This window comes from Petromyzon marinus, chromosome 16 (assembly GCF_048934315.1).
Source record: "Petromyzon marinus isolate PM22_M1 ecotype Great Lakes invasive population chromosome 16, UKy_Petmar_22M1.pri1.0, whole genome shotgun sequence".
In the NCBI taxonomy this organism is placed as follows: Eukaryota; Metazoa; Chordata; class Hyperoartia; order Petromyzontiformes; family Petromyzontidae; genus Petromyzon; species Petromyzon marinus.
This window is the reverse complement of record NC_133682.1, coordinates 16,925,204-16,934,849: the sequence shown is the minus strand read 5'-3', so window position 1 is coordinate 16,934,849 and position 9,646 is coordinate 16,925,204.

Genomic DNA, 9,646 nt, shown 5'->3' with positions numbered 1-9,646 from the left:
TGTAGTTTAGATTGGAAGCTATAACGTTACAATGTATAGTAGTCTAGTTTATGGCATGGTTGTAATGCAACACAGGACAGAGCAGCACATCGTGGCTGTTTCTCCCCCCTCCTCCGTTCCGAGCATGGATGGACTCGTCCGTCTGAACGAGGCTCGTCGCTCTCCGTGGTGCTAACGTTGGAAAGAAGGAAAAAACCGCCACCCATTTTTTTCGCCATATGGCATTGTAATGTATAACGACTTATTGTTAGTAGCTCAGCTGATGGAGAGTATATAGAGTTTATTGATAACATTGATGTAGTTTGTATTTTAGTTTTTTTATTAGTTTACTATATGGTATTCATTAGATAGTGTAGTGTATACCCAGTTACTTTATGTTTATAGCTCAATTTATTGAAGAATATATTGAGTACATTTATTATATTGATGAAGTTTCTACTTAGTTTTTTTTTCACATCTGTTTATTGTATGATAGTTGGGTAGTTGCAGTCCTTTAGCGTCCATATATTAAATGCCTCTGTTGAGATGGAAACTTTGACTTTAACATAGCTATTTCCGTGACCAGTCACATGCTAATCCCTCACATTAACATCATCCTAATCTCCCAGTTACATGCTAATTTCTGACTTTAACACCCTGCTGATCCAACACTTTAACGCAGCTATTTCAATGCTAAATTATCCTGTTTGATATGTAAACTCCTTTGTCAAGGCGCTTTACCTCTCCCACCTAGTTTAAACGACACTGCGAATCTTAGCAGCAGTCATTGAAGTGCTGTCGTCCCGACAGTTCTGTTCCTTCACCTGAAGAAGGCTACTTGTGTTGTGGCCGAAACGTCGTGAAAATTTAATTTTTTATTACGTTTTATTTTTTTTATTTTTTTTCCATTCTACGTTACTTTACCGAAAGAACCAAGAAGATGAATCCCTGCAGTCACGAAAGCTTTAAATCTGAACTTTACGCAATTAAAAATCATAGTGTAAGATAAGACTACAATCGTTGTCTGCTGTGAGGATCTTCTGTACTCAGGGCCCCGAATGTTTGTGGCAAGTGAAAGTTTGTCTCAGCAAAATATAAGATTTCTCACAGTAGCATACTGTATGACCACACGTCGCTCTGCACCTTGTAGAGCCCATGGAACATGCTTTCTGAAGACATACACTTTACAGGCAGAGGCACCTAATGGACATGACCGCATGGCCACAAGCACAACAACAATACGTTCAGTAAATTCAGTTCAGGGCGATGCTTCGCGATTCGTCATACGTTTTTTGCGTGAGGCCACATATTCATCTGGCCAAATTAGCGTCATCTAGCCCTCCACTACCCTGAAGTGTTAAATGTGTAGTGACATCACGGGATGTCACTGTGTAGTGCCGGCCCTAGAGAGGCACGGCGTGCGGTGTATTGACATCGCGGATACCACTATGGTGTGGGTGTAGTACTGGCCCTAGAGGGGCTCGGTCAGCGCTGATTGATCAGCTGGATGGCATCACGCTTGGCGTGCAGTGCCAGCCCGACAGGATAGGGTGTGGGAATGCCGGCCGTATGAAAGGGGTTACAAAAGGCCATGGCACTCTGTTTGCCCCGAGAGGACACGTGACCGGTTAAGTCTACAAAGGGGCCCCAAGTGGGGGCTAGGGGTGGTCACGTGGTCGGGGTCCAGATCCTGCTGCTCGAGGATTCTAGAAGGTGGTCGTGGCCAAGGGCGGAGCCAGCCACGCCACAGAGAATATAAGCCGGGTCCCCCAGAGGGACCGGCGTTGTTGTTCATCTTGAAGAAACCTTTGTCTGCGTCTACGTTCTACCGAGTCTCCAACACGTGGACCTGGACCCGAGCTGTGGTCCCGGTCTGTCGTAGCTAGTCATGTTGTAATTAGTGTAGTTAGCCTGGTGGTCACCACCACAGGTTATTCTGGGCCAGAGTTACCCCTTGTACCACATGGTGGGGGGGGGGGGAGGAAGGCGATTTGTGAAATTGCCCCATATTTTAAACTATCGGCAGAGCAGAGAGATTGAATCCAATTACCGACCTCTAGATTGCAAGTCTAGGGTGGGGGGGCCATTGCACCACCATGTGTGGCAGCACCCCCCACTCTTTTTTTTCTTAGGGGCTGTGCAAAATAAAATAAAAACATTGAGTACAATTAAAGTGATGGGCCTTCTATCCCGATGATGGTGATGACATTGGCGATACTGATAATGATGCTGATGATGCTAAGTAAGGTTAGGACTCACATTGCCCTTCACATATTTGGGGTCAGTGTGGACGTCCCGTTCCAGCCCAAAGTCGCAAATTTTGGTGATGTGTCGATGCGTTACCAGCAATTTCCTCGCAGCCAGGTCCCCTGTTGTATCTGTGTTCCCCCCTACTTGGGTGTCTGTATATACATCTGGGGTTATGTGTTTCCTCTCTCTCGTAAATTTAGCTCTTCTGTACCTGATGATGGCTGCTTGTGTTGCAACCGAAACGTCGTACGCTATTTAGTTTTTTTTTATTATTTCTTATTTATACGTGACTTTACCGAAAAAAACTAAGAGTAATTCCTGCAGTCACGAAAGCTTCGAATCAAGTCTGAACTACCTCTACGGGGAGGTATGAGGTTTGTGTCTTTGTGTTGTCTCTGCTTGTGTATCTGCCATTGTTTCTTGGCTTGGATTTGTGTCTCTGTGCTGTCTCTGCCTGTGTGTGGGCCTTGGTGTTTTCGAGTGTGTGCTGCTGCACCCCCTTTGCTCCATGCATACCTCATGCTAAATTGTCCCATTGTCTCTCAGCCTTACCTTCTCTGCCTATTTAAGGCGACTTCACTGTGTGCGTGTCTGTGCTGGTTCGCTCTACTTGGATGTCTATGTGTGTGTGCGCGGTCTGTATTTTAAATTTCATACTTAACTTGCAATTTAGCAATCTTTGAAATAGCGTAATCAACCAGACTATGCGTTAATTGTGTTTTGACCGACCGTCTGTGTTGCTTTATATGGTTTCCAAATGTTGCTAAACCCTGTTTGTTTGGTATGCTTCTCTCTCTGTGTCCCCTGTTGTATCTGTGTTAGTTCCACCCTACTTGTGTCTGTATATACATCTGGGGTTATGTTTCCTCTCTCTCGTAAATTTAGCTCTTCTGTACCTGATGATGGCTGCTTGTGTTGCAACCGAAACGTCGTACGCTATTATGTTATTTTATTATTTTTTATTTTTACGTGACTTTACCAAAAAAAACAAAGAGTAATTCCTGCAGTCACGAAAGCTTTGAATCAAGTCTGTAGTGCCTCTTGTTAAACAGTGCTTCAGTTAAACAGGAATATTAATAAATCTAGCAGCCATGACTTGAAAAGTAACAAATTTACATTTTGGGTGGCACTCTAAATCGTCCGGTAAATCGTGTCGCCAATTATAATGTCTGCGTTTATCTGCGCGTGTCTGTGTACCCCCAGTGGAGGAATACGTGCGCAGCTTGCTGGACAACCCTGAGTTGATTGACCGTCTGGCACTGGCCTCGGAGCAGGTGAGACTCCGTATGCGTGCATCAGCTCTGCCCCCCCTCATATTTTTGGTGCGGGCCTGTACCCTTGTCCGACCCCTCACTTCCGCGTTGCATCCAGCTGCCTCACTGAAGAAAGGGACACTTGCCTTGCGCTGAGTATGACGTTTCGCTTGTTGTAATCGCCAGGGAAACGATATACTCGATTTGTAAGTGTTGTGGGTTTACTCTCCAATACACTGGCGTGCTGCAGTAGTAACTAATTGACACGTTTTGTTTTACGTAGCAAACCTTACTAATTGGCTGTACCTGGTTAACTACACACATTTACGCGCTCTTACCCAAAAAACCTTTATTATGGATATTGGTTGCGATAGAATACGTGTTAAACAGCTCCCTTCAAATAAATCCTAGATTCATAACGTGGCATATTTAGCAAAAAGCAGAGACGGAAGGGTGAAACTCTAGAGGTAGCTCTATGATATCCGCTTTTGTGGAACGTTCTCTAACACAGATGGCCGTACTGCTCTGAGATAAATCAGACTGGATCCTTCGTCTCGTTACGTGATGGCGGTTGCAAAATTGTTGTTGACGCGTGCATGTGCCGTGCGTGTGCTGTGTACGTGTGCAGGATGTGGTGGAGTCCCGGGTAATCTTCCCCGAACATCTCCCGCTGTCCCAGCTGCAGCAAGGTGTGCGCTCCGGCCGGTTTGTCCAGGGAACCTTCCTTGCGAGTCGTGAGAATTACCTGGAGGGGACTCTGAGGGTGCGAGGGGACGGTGACAGTGATAAAGAGGTACACGTTTCACAAGCCTGCGTCTGGAAGGAACAATGCTGTTCGATCGTATCTGTGTGAGTTTTAAAAACAAATTTATAATGAAGCAGTGGCATAGCCTTCTTGGCATGAGCAGTAGCTCTTAACCTTTACTGCAAGGCTGCAGTAAAGGTTAAGAGCTACTGGGCTAAAATATTTGTATTTTGAACGTCTTTTGCACCCTACGTAGGTGTCGTAGCCTGGCTCCTGCCCCCCCGGCCTGTGGGTCCTGGTGCAGTTGCACTGCCTGCACACTCGATAGCTACGCCACCACAACCACAGTATATACGTTAATTGTGACTACTTTAATAATAGGGTTTTTCCCTTTTTTTCTGGCAACAAAACTGAAACCTTTTACAAGGAATCATGTGTGCATTAACCACAATACTTGTGGTCAAAATGCAAACAAAAAACACTCTATGATAATATATACATTGTCCTTGAGACTGATTGGTCCACACCAGGGACGGCTTTCTTTTGAGCCTCGACCCAATTGGTGCGAGACCAGAGGACGCCAAAAGGCGTACGCATATATTGCAAATATTATCAGTGTTTTTGTTTGCATTTTCACCACAAGTATTGTGGTTAATGCACACATGATTCCTCGTAAAAGGTTTCAGTTTTGTTGCCAGAAAAAAGGGGAAAAACCTATTATATTTTGGTACTGGCAAAGGAGGTCTAATGATGGTTGTGACTACTTTGTTAACAAAATGAATGGTTCTAGATTTAAAGCTTTCGTGACTGCTAGGATCCATACTCTTTGGTTCTATTGGGTAAAGTCACGTAGGTGAAAATAAAATAACAAAAAATCACGACGTTTCGGCCACAACACAAGCGGCCTTCATCAGGTGAAGGGACGAGCCTGTCTGGAGGACAGCGCTGGAGTGGAAGAAGCCACGCTTAGATCACGACATTTAAGCTGTGTGAGAAGAAGAAAAAGACCACACGCTTTGACAAAGGAATTAGCATATAATTTAGCATTGAAATGGCTCATTGAAATAGCTAAGTTAAAGTATACACATCCGCAGAGGTGCCCGTTGACAAAGGAATTAGCATCGAATTTAGCATTGAAATAGCTGAGTGATTAGCTAGTAACTGGTCACAGAAATAGCTATGTTAAAGTTAGAGTATATACATTCACCGAGGCACCTAGTACTCATCAAACAGGAGAATTTAGCGAAACACAACCACGCTCAGACATCGGACCTATGTGCGAGCCTACAAGGTGTTCTGACAAAGAGATTAGCATAAAAATTAGCATTTGATTGGCGGATTTTAGGAAAGAGGTGGTGTACGTGCCGGTGGACTTGCAGTTTGGCGCGGGGGGGGGGGAAGGGGGGAGGGGGATGTTCTGTTTGAGAGGAGACCTGATGGCTCATTGGGGCATTCTGTCTACAGGAAACCCACCCACACAGATTCCTACTTGAAACCTGATTCCCACCACCACCCAGCCCAAAAGAATTCTCTCATCAAAACTTTATTCCATAGGGCTCATTGCATTTCGGACCAACACCACCTGACCAATGCATTAAAACATGTACACCTGGCCCTCAAAAGGAATGGTTACTCTGACCGTACCATCCGCCAAGCTGTCTCTCCCTCCATACAGAAACAACCACTTGATACTCCGGTCAAACCATCACACTTCCATATATCGCAGGCGTTACTAAAAAGATTTGCAAAATTCTAAACAAACACAAGATCCAGGTCCGGTTCAATACAGTACACAAAATTCGTGATCTTAATTAATTGTATTTTTACGATGACTTTTTTCGATTTAAAGCTTTCGTGACTGCAATGATTCATCTTCTTTGGTTCTTTCGGTAAAGTCACGTAGAATGATAATAAAATATTAAATTGATAAAATAAAATAACGCAATAATATTCTCGAGACTGTCCTGTCTGGTAGGACAGTCTCGCCCCCTTCACCTGATGAAGGCCGCTTGTGTTGTGGCCGAAACGTCGTGAGAATATTATTGTGTTATTTTATTTTATCAATTTATTATTTTATTATCATTCTACGTGACTTTACCGAAAGAACCAAAGAAGATTTTACGATGACCTTCAGACCGCAGCTCTTTCGCCAGCATTGCCTCTTAATACCTCTCACACCACGGTTAATGGTATGGTTTTACAACATGGAGTATACTAGGGCCTCGCAGCTGTCTCTCTCCCCCTCCTCTGTTCCGACCATGGACGAACTCGTCCGTCTGAACGGGGCCCGTAGCTATCCGTGGTGCTAAAGTTGAGGGTAAGAATCCACCCATTTTTTCGCCATATAGCATTGTGATATATAACGACTTATTCTTGGTAGCTTAGCTGATTGGAGAATATAGAGTTTATTGGTTCACTATATAGTACTGTGAATAGCTCAGATGTGTAGGCCTTGACTTCAACATAGTCATTTCTGTGACCAGTCACTAGCCAATCACTCAGTTATTTCAATGCTAAATTCGCCTAGTTATTTCAATGCTAAATTCTCCTGTTTGATTTGTACTAAGTGCCTCGGTGAATGTGTATGGTCTGACTTTAACGTAGCTATTTCTGTGAGCAGTTACAAGCTAATCACTCAGCTATTTCAATGCTAAATTCTATGCTAATTCCATTGTCAAGGGGTGCCTCTGCGGATGTGTATGCTTTAACTTAGCTATTGCAATGCTAAATTCTATGCTAATTCCATTGTCAAGGGGTGCCTCTGCGGATGTGTATGCTTTAACTTTTAACATAACTATTTCTGTGACCAGTCACAAGCTAATCATTCAGCCATTTCAATGCTAAACTATATGCTAATTCCTTTGTCAAGGCGCTTTGTTCCTCTCACACAGCTTAAAGGCCGTGATCTGAACGTGGCTCTTTCACTCCAGCGCTGTCCTACCAGACAGTCTCGTCCCTTCACCTGATGAAGGCCGCTTGTGTTGTGGCCGAAACGTCGTGAGAATATTATTGTGTTATTTTATTTTATCAATTTATTATTTTATTCTCATTCTACGTGACTTTACCGAAAGAACCAAAGAAGCTGATCCCATCCGTGAAGGATGTCATTCCTGATTTACAGTACCCCGGGGTTTACAAATTGAGTTGTACCTGCGGTGATTGCTACATCGGTGAGACAAAGCGACATGTCTCTGACCGAATTCGCGAGCACAAAGCAGATTTGAAACACGGCAAAACGAATTCTTCTGCCGTGGCTGATCACTGTTACAACGCTGTGGGGGATCACGATATATTTTTTTCCGATACCAAGGTTCTTTGCAAACCTACGGGCTTTTATCAGAGATTTGTTCATGAAGCAATTCAGATCTACAAACACAGACACAATTTCAACCGAGAGGATGGTTTCAAAATTAAGCAACCATTGGAAAGATGTTCTAAATCGAACTAAACATTAAACTAATTTCAATGGTACAGTATATTTTTCGAGTAGTGGTACCCCAAACTTTCGCAGCTCTTATAAATTCCCATTTTCACACCATCAATAGGTAAAATCCCCCTCCCCCCTTTCCCCCCCCCCGCGCCAAACTGCAAGTCCACCGGCACGTACACCACCTCTTTCCTAAAATCCGCCAATCAAATGCTAATTTTTATGCTAATCTCTTTGTCAGAACACCTTGTAGGCTCGCACACAGGTCCGATGTCTGAGCGTGGTTGTGTTTCGCTAAATTCTCCTGTTTGATGAGTACTAGGTGCCTCGGTGAATGTATATACTCTAACTTTAACATAGCTATTTCTGTGACCAGTTACTAGCTAATCACTCAGCTATTTCAATGCTAAATTCGATGCTAATTCCTTTGTCAACGGGCACCTCTGCGGATGTGTATACTTTAACTTAGCTATTTGAATGAGCCATTTCAATGCTAAATTATATGCTAATTCCTTTGTCAAAGCGCGTGGTCTTTTTCTTCTTCTCACACAGCTTAAATGTCGTGATCTAAGCGTGGCTTCTTCCACTCCAGCGCTGTTCTACAGACAGGCTCGTCCCTTCACCTGATGAAGGCCGCTTGTGTTGTGGCCGAAACGTCGTGATTTTTTGTTATTTTATTTTCACCTACGTGACTTTACCCAATAGAACCAAAGAGTATAAAATGAATGGTCTATTTCCACCTCCAAAATGTAACGTTAAATAACAATTAGGTACATTGGCCCTTTGTTGGAAAAAAAACCCACTCCAGAAATTGCCCTGCTTGAACATATGTTACTGAAAAACATTGGTTTCAGAAGATTCATGGGCTAATAGTCCTACATTTGAAATTGTTTATTCGTGGTATTAAAACTCTCGTACAGTAAAACCTTGGATTGCGAGCATAATTCGTTCTGGAAACGTGTTTGTAATCCAAAGCACTCGTATATCAAAGCACTCGTATATCAGTTGTGATGACGTGACGCTCGGCAGTACAAAGCTGCTCGTATTGCAAGACCCTCGCTCGTTTATCAAATTAATATTTATTATAAATTTTGCTCGTCTTGTAAAACACTCGCAGACCAAGTTATTCGCAATCCAAGGTTTTACTGTATATGCTGCTCTCTAACAGCACTTGGCCCAGCGGTCTGTTAAGGCTATACGGGGGATCTTTTTTGTCTCCGTGCAGGTGTTGATCCAGGGGCTGCAGCATTTAAACCGCGCGATGCACGACGACATCGTGTGCGTGGAGATGTTCCCCGAGGAGCGCTGGGTTGCCCCCTCCTCGCTGGTCCTGCACGATGAGGGCGTCGCAGGGGACGTTGCAGAAGAGAATGAGGAGGATGTGGTGAGTGGAGCGTCAACACTGCCGAACCAAAATCAAACCCAGACACCTGCAGTGTGCGTGTCTCTCTCCCCGTGGTCGCATGGATTTTTCTCCAGGTCCTCCGACTTTTCCCTGCACAGTTACAATCTGACATGCACTTAGAGTATTTGGCTGCTATCAATTTCAAATGTGATAAGATACTTCATTGAACGATCATTTGTGGCCAGGTCACTTAAAAAGAGCTATATAGCTCTCAGGGTCCTTACCTGGTAAAGTTATTTAGTTTATAGTTTTTAAATAGTTTTAATATAGTTTAAACAAAGAATAACAACAAAGACTCAACCACTTCAAGAGAGACCTTAAACATAATGAACACCGTGTGACCAGACAACAATCCACATTAGAGATGCTGTTAGCTTGATTTTGCGTTTATTAAATGACTTTACATTACATTACTTCAAAATCAAGTCAGGAGTGCTAATCATTTCGTACTATTTTTGTATGTACGTAGGGGTTATTTGACCATACTTCGGTGCGGGTTGGTGAAGGGGGGGGGGGCATAGATCAGGAGCATAGAAGGACAGGACAACAGTTCATTTTGCTGTACTGCGCTCTGCTGCCAGCCATTT